The 16,895-nt window shown below is 46.7% G+C and overlaps 1 protein-coding gene across 1 annotated transcript in view; it reads left to right on the top strand.

Moving 5' to 3' along the window:
* Positions 1-16,895, top strand: part of PKD2L2 (polycystin 2 like 2, transient receptor potential cation channel) — a 2,146,539-nt gene that overhangs the window by 2,117,453 nt on the left and 12,191 nt on the right. The window lies entirely within an intron of this gene.

The following is a 16,895-nucleotide window of genomic DNA, read 5'->3' as shown; positions in this document are numbered from 1 at the left end:
AGGGCTCCAACTGATTTCGCTCTTGCCGGGCAGGATCAACTCAGTTTTCCCTGGGTTTAATTTGAGATGATTTGAGGACATCCAACTCTGGATTAAAGTCATAGTGGCTTGGAAGTCCTGCACAGCATTTGGGGAATTAAGAACGAAAACTAACTGCAAGTCATCTGCATAGTTGTATATAGTGACTTTGTGCTTTCTCAGGGCAAAAAGAAGGGGCCGCATATACAAGTTAAACAATAGGGGAGATAACGAAGAGCCTTGGGGCACCCCACAGAAAGACTTGACTTTGGCAGCAGCAAAGGAGCCTAAGCGGACAGACTGAGTACGTTAAAAAATGAACGATTTCAACCAGGCTAGGGCAGAGTCTCTAAGGCCCGCCTGTTCGACACGGTTGACTAGAATAGAATAGTCAACCGTGTCGAATGCGGCGGACAAGTCAAGAAGTACCAGGGCTTGATGAAGGTTTTTGTCAGCGTTGGACCTCAAGGTGTTCTGGACGGCCAATATTACTGCCTCAGTGGAGTGACCAGGCCGGAATCCTGCTTGGTTGGGTTGGAGATAGTCCGATTCCTCCACGAAATTAGAGAGGCAGTTGGTGACATGCGCCTCCAACATTTTGGATAGAAAGGGCAGTAAGGATATAGGCCGGTAGTTCGTGAGGTCCAGCGGGTCAATACCAGGTTTCTTGGTGAGGGGAATCAGTAAGGCCTGCTTGAAACTACTAGGCACTATCCCTGAAGTGAGAGAGTCGTTGAGCAGGGGTATCATGCTGTTAGGCATGGCTCGACCGATTTCTTTCATGATTTGGGGGGGGCAGACATCCATAGGCGAGCCTGATTTGACTCTAGACAATAATTCCAAAAAAGTTTTCAAATCAATAAGGGGAAAAGAATGTAAAGTTGAGGGATTAAAATAGATGTCGTCCACTGGGGCGCAAGCTGGAAGTGTGGAGATGTTCTGTTTAATCAATAAGATCTTATCGCGGAAAAAGTCATTCAGGGAGTTGCATAGCGCTTGTGTGGGAACTACCGGAGGGGAAGTTCTATCGTTGTTGCAAAGATCGTTTACTATCCTGAAGATTTCTTTTGACTTATTGGTGGAGTTTAGGATTTTGGATGAGTAATAAGTAGTTTTATGGTTTTGTAGAGATTTTTGGTATGTCTTCCTAGCTAAGCAGTATGTGGCCCTGGCTAAAGGGCAGTACTGGGAGCGCCATGTTCTTTCCTTTTGCCTCACTTCCGATTTCAGTTTTTTTAGCTCAGGTGTAAACCATTTATGTGCGTCCGGGCTCCTAGAGCTGCAAAGACGCGTAGGAGGAGCATAGATGTTAGTCGCTGCAGTAATCCATTCATTGAACCGAGCGTCGGCCTCCTCCACATTAGTGCTGTCAAGGGGAAGGGAGTCACCTAGAAAGTTAAGAAAGGCAGGCAAGTCCATAGAAGTCCATTTCCTAATGGTTTTGCTGGTTTGTAACTTGAAATGGGTAGTCTTGTCTAACTGGAAGGAAAAACAACTGAGTTAAATTTATATAATTTAAAGAGTGCACAATTTCATCATTCATTTTGGACAATATAAAATTGATTTACAAAATAAGTTGTTTCAGTATTCTATATAATATATATCATAACATGTAGAGTGAAAGTAAATTAAAAATAATAAACATAAAAAGATGCTACAAAATTAATATTTTTTCCAAAGTTTAATACTGAATTGTTAAGTCCAGGTAAGAAAAAATGGCAGTCTCGCTGAAGGATACACCACGCAGTAGACTAAATAAGCTAAAACCTTTTTGATGCTGTTAGTAGCCGTACTGGGGCCAGGCAAAATGTATTCTATCGGATAGAGACATCAAGCTGCAGATTCCGTACGTTTGAATTTCCCAGGCTTCAGACTGGATCCAGAAGATTTTTCTTTTAGCAATACCTCTGTGTGCTGGTAGGTAGCGTTGGTCGGCTCAGTGTGACGTCTTCAGGGTCATCCGCACCATTGTGACTTCCGCGTCACCTATATAGACACTACCACGGCGTGCGGATGTCAGTTCGTTTCTTTCCGTGCCATCTGGTGCAGATTCATGAAGAGAGCTATTCTCGGTCACGTTTTGACAGGCTTTTTTTTAATTTTTTTTTAAATCGACCCCTTTTTTGGTGTGGAGGTGTTTCCTCATGTCCAAGATGACTTCTGGTTTCAAACCGTGTGACGCCTGTCACTGCGCCATGTCAGTGATGAACCCACACTTGGTTTGTCTCTGGTGCCTGGAGCATGACCACAACTGAAAGTGGTGCTCAGACTGCCGAGCATGGCTCCTCTAAAGCTACTGGCGGCCTGGGGCTTGGCACTTAGTCGTTCTCCCTGGAGGGCTCGTTGTCAGTCCCAAGTGAAAGGAAGGTTCGGGCACTGCTCCAGGAGTCCAAAATCTTCATCCTCCCACTCAAAAGTAGTCAAGACAGCAGGTAAGAAGTACAAGAAACATAAGAAGTCGAAGTGTGCTTCAACCTCTCCCAGTCTGTTGGCCGATGCATTGGAGGAGTCTCGGCTCTCTAGGCCTCGTTCCTCAGAACCTGCACCTGGGATGACTCCGTGCTTTCCAGGTGCCGGATCAACCCCAGCCCAGGTCAAGAAATTGTATGATGCCATGTGCCTCATATTTGGACAGCCTGACCCTACCGGCGTACTTTCAGGCCCCAGAGGCTCAGAGAGGGCTGCGTCAGGTTCTGCGCCAGCGGCCGATGACCCACCCCCATGGATCCAGACCAATGCCAGTCGTACCACTGCAACCTTCATTGCTGCCAGTCCTGCCACCGAGACTCCTGACGCCTCCCACCAGCAGTGCTAGCTTCATTCTTATCCCCGACAACCTGGAACCGGATCATCGCCTACCGGTGTCGATAGAACCCTTAGGTCCTACGTCGCTTCCTCATCCATATTCGGAAGGGTTAGGAATGGAGGAAGATTGGTAGATGTCACTGAACCCTTTCAAGACCAGCCTTATCAAGAAAAGGCCTGGTATGAGAAATTGGGTGAGGTCAACGTACTGGTTACCTCTCCAGTTTCTGGCCTGCTTTCTCCACCTACCATGGCTACGGGGGCGGGAGTATCATACACTATTGAGGTGCGAAAGGCAGCTGAGGTCCTGGGTAAGGTGGCCAAAAGTCGGGTTCAGGCCCTCCCCAAGGCCAACCCGCTCAACCCCTCCCGGCAAGGTCAGCCTCTAAACCTTCCTAGTCTGACCATTCAAGATCATGGGCGGCTAGTTGGTTACAGGATCAGCTATCACCTCCACCAATTGTAAGGAAAGACAAGGGAACCCTACTCACAATGGAACCAGGGTAATGAAGTATTCTAAGAAAAAACAGTGGTTCCTGTGGAATAGATACTCAAAAATGAATTTAGAGAACAAAGTGTAAATTGCGTATAAAAACAGGGGTTATGTGAGATGTCAGACAGAAAGAAATGCAGATACACTGATATGTGTGTTCAATAAGTTGTATTGAAAAAATATATATAAAGTTATGATGAATAATTCCATACATATAATGACAAGTATTTGCAGAGGTGTAAAGTGTCCCAAGTCAAAAACTATGAACCAAAGCATTAAGATAACATGTGAAAAAGTTTTTTGTGCAAGGTTTCAGATAGATTTTTGTTCATAAAAGCGACCACTTTCTTTCATCAATTTGCATAACATCTATACAGTCATAGAGTGCTATTTTCAAAGGTTCCCTTTTATTAATTGTTGACGGCGTTTAGACCCTAATATGGATATAGGGTCTCTTCAGGACCTACGGTATGAGGGACATCTGGTTTTCAGAATTGCTACAATACCGGTGATGTGAGTGCAAAACCGCGTGTAGTTGAAAATAAAAGTTACTCACTAGGTAACCCAGCCGGGTTCCCTAGTAAGGGCGTGAATTTAGCAATTCCACTGGAATGCACCGTGGCTGTCCTTTTATTTACAGAAACTCCAATTCAGTGCGAGGTAGGGTTCCTATCTGCAACACATTGATTCCTTTACCCAAAATGGATACGCAGTGGCACTGACTGTGTGTTTCGGAGTGATTTTTTTAAATGTTTTATTCGGTGTCGGACCGCATCCGTCAGTCCTCCAGTTGGTGCAATGACCCAACTGGAGGACTGACCGATGCGGTCCGACACATCACCAGTATTGTAGCAATTCTGAAAACCAGATGACATCTCACATAACTCCTGTTTTTTTATACGCGATTTACGCTTTGTTCTCTAAATTAATTATTGAGTATCTATTCCACAGGAACCACTGATTTTTCTTAGAATATATCACCTCAGATAGGTGGGTCCCCCGATAATTTGATGGGGCTACTCCCTCCTCTTCAAGACTACACCTCTCTCAATGCCTCCAACTTACTACTGGCTGACGGAGAATCACCTGACTATTCTTCAGGAGGAAGTCATAACTCTCTTGGCCAAGGGAGACATAGAGAGGGTTCCGATGCCAGAAGTAGGCTGTGGTTGTTATTCCTGCAACTTTCTTGTCCCAAAGAAGGAAAAGGGCTTGCGCCCTATTCTAAATCTACGAGCTCTCAACTACTTCTTCGAAAAGGAAAAGATCAAGCTGCTCACTCTAGCTCATATCTTGTCTGCCCTGGTACCAGGAGACTGGATGGTAGTGTTGGACTTGCAGGACACCAATTTTCACATTCCCGAATCTGCTTTCATGGTTACCCCTGCTTTTTTCTTGGTGTCAGTGTGTTTTTGACCTAGGTTAACTATGATCCAGCTAATCAGGACCCCAGTCACTGCGCTTTTTTCCCTAAATTGACCATAGTAAGTGCTTTTGTACATCCACAATTGGCTACTGGTGTACTCTTGTAAGTCCCTAGAATATGGTACTAAGGTTCCCAGGGCATAGGTACACTAGGGACTCCCAGGTGCTGCAGCATGCATTGTGCCACCCATGGGAGTCCACTTAGACTTTAACTACAGGCCTGCCATTTCAGCCTGTGTGAAACGATGCTTGCACCTCTCACAACAGATATACGTTTCCTTATATCTGAGGTCACTACACTTAAAACCTACGAGTCACCCCTGTGGCAGACCCTTCAGTCCTGAGGCAGGGTGCTTGGTTATAAGTGTGAGGGTGCCCATGCATGAGCAGGACATGCCTACAAACCCCAGGATCAATTCTTTAACTTTTGTAAGTGCGCTCAGCCATTTTAATACATATAGTGGACGTCAGTCATTATGAGTCGTCTAGCTATATAGGGGCTGCACCAAACCCAGTTATGCTTGGTATCAAACATGTTGGAATCATAATCCAACACCAATTCCAGTGTTGGAAATATGATCCCATGTACTGGGAGGCTCCCTTGGGTACCCACCTGTACTCCTGGTAATAGCCTTTCAGGGTCGGCCAGCAAGCTAGTGCTGCCGCTGACCACAAACTCAATTCTGCCCTCCTGCTGCTGAGCTTGAGCAGGGGAAGGTAGAACAATAGGTTTCTTGTCACAGGAAGTTGTGACCACCTCCTAGATAGGACTTAATATATTGGGCTGGGGTGGGGGTGCTTGCCAGACCGCCAGACTGCTTTGAAGGGCACATTTGGTGCCCACCTTGCATACTGCAGTTTGAGCCAGTTCAGGGAGCCCTTGGCCCCCGCTCTATGTTGCAAAACTGGACAAATCACATGGGAGTATCCTCCCCTTTGTCCAGACCCTCCTCAGGGAGGGATCCCTGAGTTGTTCCAACTCTTCCCTTAGGATACTTAAGGGTTTACCTGTGGGTGGGTACTAAGATTAGGCATGGGACAAGTCTCAAGCCTGAAACGACGCTGCTCTTCGACCGTCTGGACACTTGGACTTAGTCTGAAACAAAGACTGCACCAAGAAAGACTCCTGATGCTCCTAGTCTCACTGTTCTTCAAGTCTTCTTTGTTGTCTGTGCTTCTTCCAGGTTTTTCAAAAGGCCGATGGGCATCAAGAACACCCAAAGAAATCTCCCTTGGAGTGAAGGAGTCACTCCCCTGCATCTGCAAGCACCTCAACAAAGCTGACCAGTCTGCTGCTCCTGTGGATCAACAATCTTTCCGAGGCTCAGCAACATAGGTGTTGGTTCTACTACTCCCTCGAGGCCTGACCGGTCCTCTCTGTAATTTTGAGGCCAGTATCCCTCATCAGAACCGTTGGGACTGAACCCATGTGCACCTTAATTGACTTACCGGCTCTGCACTCCCCAGATCTTCAGGCTACAAGAAGCTCCAGCATCTCTCCTCTCAAAGATCAGCGACCTCACCGCATCCACTACACTGTGGGACTTCATCTTTGGTGAGCTGCTCGAGGTCCTCTTGCCACTTCTGTGGGTACTCTATTGCTTCAGTGGGCTCCCCCGCTTGCTGAGGGCCTGATCCAACTCACCTGCTGTTGGTGAGTCCCTTGGATCTTGCTGTCCCACCGTTGCTTGTTCTTCATTCTCCATGCCAGTTGCAGCTACTAAGGCTTGTTATTGCTCCCGCCGGAACCTGACCACCTAGTCACTGACATCCTAAGTGGGACAGCTCGTGCACGCCTCTTGGTCTTCCTGTGTGTCGCCTGGTCCTCACAGCTGCAGCGACAAGGGAAAAGTTGACTTTTCTGAACCTCCTGACATCTGTGGGCATTGCTCTTCCATGCCTCCTGGTCACCTCTGAGTGGCATAGACTTTGTCCCCTCTGCTTGAAGGTTTTCACTTCCAGAATCCACCCTTGGATTCCACCGAACTTCTTCACCTTCTTCTCCAGAGCCTTTTCTTCCGTCTTCCATTGTCATCTACGAAGGTTCCCAACGTCTTTTCTCCCCTATACACCGTCTTCCCTGGTGTAGTTAACCTGGTTCCCAGGGCATTCACGGGTGTGGTGGCTCTCCAACCTTCCGTCCTCCAAAGGAATTCTTCGGGGTCTTCTGGGAAAGGTCCTTCTTCTGCAAAACTGCAACTTCTCCATTGACTTCCATTAGGCACACGGCTGTGTTTCCACTCTGCACACAGCCTCCTTGGGGTTTCTAGGTACTTACCTCGGGTGGATCCTTGAGTCCCCGGCTCCTCTGGGTCTTCAGGTCCATGTCCAGTCCTTCGTTGCAGTTTGCATTCAACCCTCTTAGTATATGGTTTGGTCTCCCCGTGGAGACCACTGTATTTGTGCTACTTAACCAATTCCTTTTTTAAAGCAATTCCTATGTATTGTGTTGATATCTCCAGGTAGGAGATATACCATTGTGTTAGTGAGTGTTGTTTAAAAAATAGAGGTATTTTTATAAACACACTGTGTGGTTTCCTTTCATTTACCCTACACTACAGATTAAACAAGCTTCTTTACACTACTTTAAGATAGGCCTGAAGGCTGCTCTCCACAGTTGCCACTTTGAGAGCTTTCTATGGTCATCAAAGACCACTAAAATCACCATAAGTGTTGTCTGGATTAGTACAAGGTGCCTCACTTAATTAAGTGTGCACCATATACTGCGCAAGCCTTCTACACCTGTCCTGCCTGGTCATCGATGCTACCTGCGGTTTACGGTAGGCCACAAGCACCTTAAGGTCATTGTCGTCCACTTTGGCCTTTTGAGCGCCCCTCGGGTGTCCACCAAGGTGATGCTGGTGGTCGCAGCTCATCTGCACAGTTCAGGGGTGCCGGTCTTCACCTAACTCTATGAATGACCGTTGAAGGAGAGCTCGCCCTGGGCTGTCTTCTCCCACCTCCATACTATGGCAAACCTACTGCATTCACTGGGGTTCACTATCAATGTGCCAAAATCATACCTGACTCCCTCTCAGATGCTCCCTTTCATCAGAGCTGCTCTGGACGAAGTGCAGTTTCGGCCTTATCCTCCCGAATGGCGAGTCCAGGATATTGAGGCTATGATACCAATGTTTCGCTCACAGTCCTGGATTTTGGTGAGACGGACTGTGAGGCTGCTGGGCCGCATGGCCTCCTGCATCCTACTAGTAACACATGCCGTGTGGCATATGTGGGCTCTGCAGTGGGACTTGAAGTTCCAGTGGGTGCAGCATCAGGGGAAACTTTCCGACATGGTCCAGATATTGGAGAGAACTGCACAGAGCTGCAGTGGTCGCTAACAAACTGTTATTGGGTCAGAGGCAGAGCCCTCTCCCTTCCCCAACCAGACCACATAGTAGTGACAGATGCATCACTTCTGGGATGGGGCAGCCATCTGGGAGAGGTGGAGATGAGTAGACCCTGGTCTACGGTGGAATCTGGACTCCACATCTTCTTGCTGGAGCTCTGAGCGATTTAATTGGCATTAACAGCCTTTCTTCCTTCAATCAAGGGAAATCTGGTTCAAGTGTTCATGGGCAACCCCACCACCATGTGGTACTGCAACAAACCGGGCAAGGTAGGGTCATGGAACATCTGTCAAGAGGTCCTGCATCTCTGGACATGGCTGGAACAGCAGGGCATATCCCTGGTGGCTCAACACCTGGCATGTTCTCTGAATGCCTGGGTGGACAAAATCAGCCATTGATACCTAGCAGATCATGCATGCCATCTCCATTCCGAGGTGGCGCAAGGTCTCTTTCAACAGAAGAGAGACTTGGTTAGATTTGTCCGCTGAGAACGCGCAATGTCAGCAGTTTTGCACACTGGGGTTTCTAAGGCAGCTCTAGTTTGGAGAAACGTTTCATCTCGAGGGATCTCAGGCCTCCTATATGCCTTTCCGCCAATGCCACTCTTGTCCAGAGTGCTCAAGAAGATCAGGAGCGACTGAGCCCTCATTCTTGTGGCTCCGGACTGGGCACAGAAAGTTAGGTATCCCGAGTTTCTCCAACTGAGTATCGATCCTCCGATCAGGCTGCCCCTTTGGGAGGTTCTTCTAAGGCAGCAGCAGGAGAGGGTCCTCCACCCGCACCGGTCAACTCTAAGCCTTCTTGCGCGGAGATTGAGCAGCGGCAGTTGAAAGCATTTGACCTTCCGGAAGTCTGGAATGTTATTTTGGCAGCCAGGCATCCCTCTACCAAGACTGTGTAAGCCTGCCAGTTTGTAAAATATTGTACAGAAAAGTCTATTGATCCCCTTTCTGCTACCCTTCCTCACGTTTTTATTTTGACAGCAATAACAAAGGGTACCGTTCACACCTAATATTGTAGAGAAAGGTCTAGTGATCCTCTCCCTACTTCCCTTACTCACGTTTTGCTTTTTATTTTGATCCTTGCCCAGCAGGGCTCTGAAACCGGGCAACTTCCAGCTCTGTTTGCCTCCCTAAGGCTGCCAGACAAACCCTCATTTTTCAAATCTCCTACTGTAAATAGATTCCTCAAGGAACTTGTACATATGTTCTCACCTTCTCCTTTCATTAAGCCTTAGTGAAAGGGTCTTCAAGGGGGACCTCAAGTGATCCCCGGAGGGGAACCAGGCTTTGGCCAAAGAGGCATTATACTGATAGCAGTGCTTTGTGTTCAGCAGAGAAAATGAGTGGGAGTAAGCTGCTCTGTAATGGGTTCTCTAACATTTTTTGTCACGTCTATCCTGGCTGGAAGGAGTCAAAAGGGCAGTGATTCCAAATATTCTTTATAACTCCCACCCCTGATTTCTAATAATCACCCTGTGTATACTTTTACAGATTAGTAAGGCCAGTCTGAGCAGAATAGTATGTTTGGCAATCCTATATTTCATAGCATTTTTACAACGGTAATAGAACTTAACAGCAATGTTTAAATAAGCCTAGACATATTTAAACATTGCTAGTTCAATAGAATATTGGAAAAAAGAGTTGGGAGGGGGGCCCGATGATTCTTTTTTCACTGGGGAGACGCGGCACTGAAAAGTCTGAAGACCACTGCCTTAGTGGGACCTTAATTTGGTTCTCACCTTACTAATGTGTGCTCCATTTGAACTTCTTCACAATTGCCCTCTCCGGCTGCTTACTATCAAAACAGCCTTTTTAGTGGCAATTACTTCTGCCAGGAGGGTGAGCGAATTGCAGGCTGTCTTCCAAGCCTCCTAACCTGACCATCTTCCCTGATACGCTGGTGCTTGCACTAGGGCCTCTTTATTGGCGAACGTGTCAACACCATTCCATGTGGAGCAATGCCCACATTCTTCGCTCCTCTGCACCCCTCTAAGGAAGAGGAACGACTCCACCGTCTGGACCCAAAAAGAGTGTTGTCGTTCTACCTTGACCACACTAAAGAGTTCCAGGTGGAAAACAAGCTGTTCGTGGAGTACATTGGAATGAAGAAATGTTGTGCGGTGTAGAAGAGCACTATCTTGTGATGGGCCGTTCTCTTCATCAAAACTTGCTATGATCTGGCCAAAAAGCAGCTTCCTGAAAGCTTAATGGCTCATTCCACCAGAGCTAAGGTTGCTACCATGGCATTGCAATGTGGAGTTCCAGTCATCGACATTTGTCAGGCAGCAACATGGGCATCCCTGCACACGTTTACCAAGCACTACTGCCTGGACAGTCAGGTCCGCAGGGACGGCCTCGTTGGCCGCTCAGTCGTGCAGGACTTCCTGATCTAAACTGGTCAGCAGTCTCTCCGCCATGGATGGTATTGCTTGGGTATTTATTCAGAGAAGGGAATCTGCGGCTAGATGACTTTTTCAGATGGACGAGTTACTAGCCTTCTATAACCCCTTATCTGCTACAGACATGATCTCGCTGCAGATTCCTTAACAACCCACCCATCCCCCCTTCACTGTAGACAGGTTTTTAGGGGGTCAAGGCTGATCCCTCACAATGCCCTAGTTGTTAAAAAGACACCAATGCACTTCATGGCTCTGCGCTTCTGGCGGGGAAAGTCGTGAAAAGTAGTGCCGGCGATGTGGACCCCACAACGGCGCAGTCACGCAGAGCCAACTGACGCCACATACCGGTGTGCAGAGGTACTGCTTGAAGAAAAATCTTCTGGATCCAGTCTGTTGTCTGAAAAATTCAAAGGTAAGGAATCTGGGGCTAGATCAAGTCTTTTTCAGATAAGGTGTTACCAAATGTAAGTAACTTGTTCATTACTTCCCAACCCTCGTTCCGCGCTCCCCCTCCTTCCCATGTTAATAAAATAGAGTGAGTTGACTGACCCTAATGTGGTTGTTCTTCTCGTTAGTGGTTCAAATGATTTTGCAGACTCATAAATTGTTAGGCTCAGTCCTTAGTCAGTGTTGGTTGCAGTATCAACATCGCGTCTGGGCACCTTGTGCACTACCCTGTGAGCCAGCTGGAGACTGGTGTGTTAACCCATGCAGGATGGGGTCCTGCCTGCTTTTGCTATTCATGTTACATGTGATACCTATTCCTGCTCACCATGAAGTGGGTGTGTACCCGTACATTCTTCTGTGAAAAATTCACACTTACTCTATTCTACCTTGTTCTGGGCACAGCCTGGGTCAAAGCTCTTTTTTACATGACTTTCAGCAATACTGCTATTCAGCATGGCTAAAAGACAATGCCAACAGTTCGCGATTGCCGAGACCTATTGGTTTGGCCAATGCTTGTTTACACAGATGTTGTGCATTGTAAAGGTACCCAGGGTTTGTCTATCACCCTAGAGGCAACCAATAAAATGATCAAAGTTTTTCTTCTTATAAAAATGGGACATTCTGCAGTGCAGGAAAGCATGTTTTCTAAAAGAAAATTGCATCAACAAATGGTTTGCTGTGCTAAGATCACTCTCCTACTAGCTTTCTGGATCAAGTTGTAAAATACAAACATATTTAACCAATTTTTTTTTTTAACTTTCTAAGTGGTAGTACATTTCTTTATCCTATTTTCTAACTACTTACATTCTGTGGTGGAAACAGATGTGAAACATGTAAAGCACAATTGTGAAGGCAGAAAGCAATACCTTTCTGAACAAGCATTTGCAATGCAATAGGACTCGCATTTACGCAAGAACTATTGCATTGGAATTTGGGACTGTGGGCGAGAAGGCACGAACGGGTGTGGGGGGCCCGAGAAGTCACAGACTGCAGGAAGAGGGCATGGGGGTGGAGGGGGAGACAGGACTAAAGGGGTCAGTAGCCATGGAAGGATACAAATGACATGCTCGCCATGAGGAGAAACTAACAAGCCTAAAACCAATTGGAAGGCAGCATTTTGGATCTAAGCCAATGAAAAAGATGGATGGAGAGTGGCCTGAGCTTCCGCGAAGCTTCCTCACTGTACTGAATACAGCATGCCTCACAAAACGAGCAGCGCATGCGCTCTAACGCTAGGCTCGACCTAAACATAGGCAAATTCTGACAAGTTATTTGGGTAGCTTTTTTTTTTGGACAGGCTTTCAATTTATAAACGTAGTATACCATTACATCCATCAGAAACTTGGTCGATACGATGGTTGTCCAAAAACACACGATAACCAGTCATCAATTGAGCTGACGCTTTTAAAGATTTCTCAATGTGTAGCACTCGTATATCAAATCATATAGTAACATCTAATGAATGAAACAGGAGTATGAGGAGGCCTATGCATAATGAAATTGTGAGTTTAGGAATGGGAATTCTTTGCATAACTTGGAATTTTGTTTTCTTCATATGTAATTGAAACAGCAACTTGCTAAATGTATTCTTTCTTGCACACATGCTTACATTTGAAAGCCAAAAATGGAGAGAAATCCAATTGATAAAACCAAGTATTCTACTGTTCCATGTTCCAGCATTATTTCCCAGTAAACACCTCATGTGGGAAATCCCGAAAACACAATAAAACATCAAGATTTTGCCTTTCAAATAATTCATGCTGCCGATATGGCCATTAGTTCGGCCAGGAATGTAAAAGTACAGGAATTTATATAGCGCAAATCACCGAGCGGTTTCTAAGCGCTTGCTTAGGGAACCCGTCCTGGTATTCCCCTGTGAGATAACCCCGGCAGGGTATCCGCAAGGTGAAAGCCAGGCATCCCGCCGCGAGGGTCAGCAAATTGCAGGCACACCCCCTCCCTACACCATCTTCTATCCAGACAAGCTGGTACTCCAGACACATGCCTTCTGCCTTCCAAAGGTTGACAATCCTTTCCATGTAGGCCAAAATGTCACCCTGCCTACCTTTTTTGCTCCGTTTTACCCTTCCAAGGAGGAGAGACTCCACGGTCTGGACCCAAAAGGAGCAATGCTGTTCTATCTTGATCCCACAAGAGAGAGCTGTGTGGACAATCGACTCTCCGTAGGTTATGCAGGGGTCAAGAAAGGGAAGGTTGTGCAGAAACTGACTATCTCAAGATGGATAGAACTCAGCATAGAGATCTGCTACGCGTTGGCCAATAAGCAATCCCCTGAGAGCATGCATGCTCATTCTACCAGAGTTAAGGTTGCGGCCACTGTGTTAGCCTGTAGAGTCCCTGTCCGGGACATCTGTCAGACATCAATGTGGGCATCTCTGCACACATTTACCAAGCACTAATGCCTGGACAGTCAGGTGTGTTGTGACGGACATTTTGCATGTTTGGTCCTGCAAGACTTTCTGGTTTAAATCAGCTTTCCATACACACCTCCGAGGAGTCATTGCTTGGGGGATCTAGTCTAAATTAAGGAATCTGCAGCTAGAAGTCTCAATCAGACGAACAAGATAAGGTGTACCTTTGGTAACACCTTATCTGGTAGGCAGGCTATTTAGCTGCAGATCCTTACCAACCTTCCCATCCTACCCTGAATTGATGATAGTGTAAGGTCACCCTTTTAAGGGCCCCACTCCTGGTGTTAGAAACGGTTGATACGATCATTAGATTCAGCGATGCGCCACTGGGTTGATGCCGATCTTTGCTTTTTGCAAAAAACACAGTTGATGGTCAGAATGTAGAACAATGTCATACATTCACCCCAGTACAAGGATCTGGGCCTAAATCCATCGTTTTTTTGCACTCCACACCACCCTGGGGTAGACACTGGCTATATGCAAATCAGCTCTGACCCTGTGCCTCATGGGAACAGTCCAGTCCGAACTACCAAGCCATGTCTTTCCCAGACTGGAATCAAGCATCCAAGGACCGGTTTCTGGCTATCAGCCTTCATCAGCCTGGATAGCTTGACTCCAGTGGTGTGGAGAGCCTGGGACTCACGTCTGAGCATCCCCAGCACACTCGGGTGAAAATTGCAAAAAACACAGTTGATGGACAGAATGTAGAACAAGGTCATACATTCACCCCAGTACAAGGATCTGGGCCTCAATCCATCGTTTTTTTTGCACTGCACAACACCCTGGGTTAGACACTGGCTATATGCAAATCAGCTCTGACCCTGTGCCTTTTGTACCGCTTTTGGCCGCCATAAGTGTGGCAGGATATGCTCAGACGTGAGTCCCTTTCTCACTTTGCCACTGGATTCAAGCAAGCCGGGCTGAAGACGGCTGGAATGCCAGAAACCGGTCCTCGGAAGCTTGTTTCCGGTCCAGGGAAGACATGGCTTGGCAGTTCGGGCTGTACTGTTCCCATGAGGCACAGGGTCAGACTGATTTGCATATAGCCATGTCTGAACTGGGGTGGCAGAGTGGGCTAAAGAACGGTGATGGATTAAACCCAGATGTTTTGACTGGGTGTGAGTGTTTGATTGATTCAGATGCTCCGTCCATCACCACCCCGTGTTGTACCGATCTTTGCTTTTTGGCACACCATCTCCATCCTCTTACTCTTCCCATCTGGTGAGAGGGTGGGGGGTCCTGTGGTTGATGGGGTGCCAGCATTCCTACTTGCTGTTGCAACAGTGATGGAATCTACACTTACTTTCCCCTTGATGTAAGGTCGGTCCTTTGACAAGTCCTTTTGATTCTTTTCCACTCGTAGTGTGACCGCCTTTGCAAAGACTGGTTCCTTGAAAGCCTCTCAGCCCTAGTCCAAAACAGTGGGTAATATTGTTACGCATGGATTCTTTTCCTAGAGGCAGCAGTGTTTCCAGTAAAAACAGTACTCTGCCTGTTTTTTTCCCCCAGGTAGACTCCAAATGTGTCAGGTGCCTTCGTAACCAGTGCACTGTACATGGCAATGTCATCTGGTGCAGATGCTCTGGAGGGGTTAGGGGTCTACTCCCTTTTCAGTGGAGACGGTCTCTATGTCCTGCCATCCCTACTCCTCAGGATCTTGAAGGAAACCTTGGTTGCACTACCTTGCTCCTCCTCATAGAATTCTTCCTTCTCTTCCGGTTTGGGTGTGGAGGTTTCCGGGGACACCACTTCGTCCTCTGGTTCCTTTTCTGGCTTAGGTTTTAGAGGGATGTGAAAACCCTTGAGGAATTTGTAGAAATCCTTTTTTCTCTTCATGATGGCCTCAATATCTGCTTCGAACTGGTCCCGCTTTCTTTCAACATCTACTGTCAGAGGTTTAGTCTTTAGCGCAGGGGCCTTCTTTCCTCAAGGCTTTTTCCCTCCTGTGCTCTCGATCACTGTTTGACATGGAGGATGAGTCCGAGGGCGTCTGCCGCCAATGCCTTTTTGCTTCTAACCGTGGGTCTCTTTTTGCCTCTGCTTTCCCCTCAAGCGCCTTTGGTTTTGGCATTGGGCAGCTTTTCTTTTAAACTTGGGAGTCTCTATTCGGGGCCACTGGCTCTCTGAGTTATATTATGGTTTTCCAACACTGATATTTTCAGTCTCTCCTGCCCAGCTTTGATGACCTTTTATAGGCTGGAGTATTTCCACTATGCCAGCTCCATGTCTTTGGGGTTCTGTGCTTCAGTTGAGAGACAGGTCCCTTTGGATGTTTGTCTGACATGTCGTACTGTGCCCACCTTTGGCTGATGTGGTTGATGTATTTTTCGGTTTCTCTGTTATTTTTTCACAAGCCCCTTAATGAAAAACATATTTTTCTTTGAAAAATCTTCTGCCTCTTCGGTCTGTTTCCAGAACCAACAGAGAAAAAGAGAATCTGAAGAGGACAACCAAACAGGCTTCTGCAGCAGGTGACTAACGCTACAAGTAGGAAAACAAGGACACCAAATGGTGGACACCACCACCCCTCAAAAAAATAAAAATAAAAATTCAAGCCCCAGCCATTAGATGACAATATATCCAACTTATGCACCTGGTGGTTCAATAAGCACACACAAAGCTTGTGGAGCAGTTCACCAGGCACGCATGAGACAAGAGCAACCTCAGTACCAGAAGACCCAGAATGTACACACAGCAGTCCTCCAGCCTCAGCATAAGATCTATGTGATGAGGCAACACCTGGGAATATCTTTGACCTTACTTGCGACCCTACATCACAGTGGCAATACAGTTTGTCAGCTTGAACGCAAAGTCCACTATCTTAGAGTGGAACTAAAAGCTATCTTAACTTAATGCGGGCTCACTAGCCATATGTGATCTGAATACGTGAACTCAGCCGAGGGCATCACACCCACGATAGCAACCATCCACAAACCCATGCTATAACACACAACCATGGCCATCCATACCGCTAGCTAATGATACCCACTGGCCAAAGAGATCACTTAGCTAGCTATCCCAGGTGGACAGTGAAGTCATGTTAGCTACAGTCCTACGAAGGTGCCTTGCAGACCATTTTGTTGTCAATCTATCACATACTGATTGTGACAATAGAACAAGCAGAGAGGCTCAAAATGTTAACCTTGAGAACCTAATCTTGATACAACTCATGCCTGACAATGTGAACAAGCCTTGGAAGTAAGACATGACACTGAAGTGTATGTTACACAATTGCAGATCGGTGTCTAAACAAGCCACAAATATGGCAGAAACTATACTGTTTCATGACATTGACGTGATATTTCTTACCAAAACGTGGTTAAATCGGTCATCCGTGCCCTGATAGATATTATAGCTCCTCCTAATTTCATCACATCTAGAACATCTACAGTGAGAGGATTGCAGTCATTCATTGTAACTCCCTGCTAATCAGCCAATCCCTGGAGAAAGAAAAAACCCTATTTACCTCTGAATATATGGGAGTTGAAATACACATAGCAGCCCGATCCACAGCTGAACTACAT

Source organism: Lissotriton helveticus, chromosome 7, assembly GCF_964261635.1.
Source record: "Lissotriton helveticus chromosome 7, aLisHel1.1, whole genome shotgun sequence".
NCBI lineage: Eukaryota > Metazoa > Chordata > Amphibia > Caudata > Salamandridae > Lissotriton > Lissotriton helveticus.
This window is presented reverse-complemented; position numbering and strand designations above follow the sequence as displayed.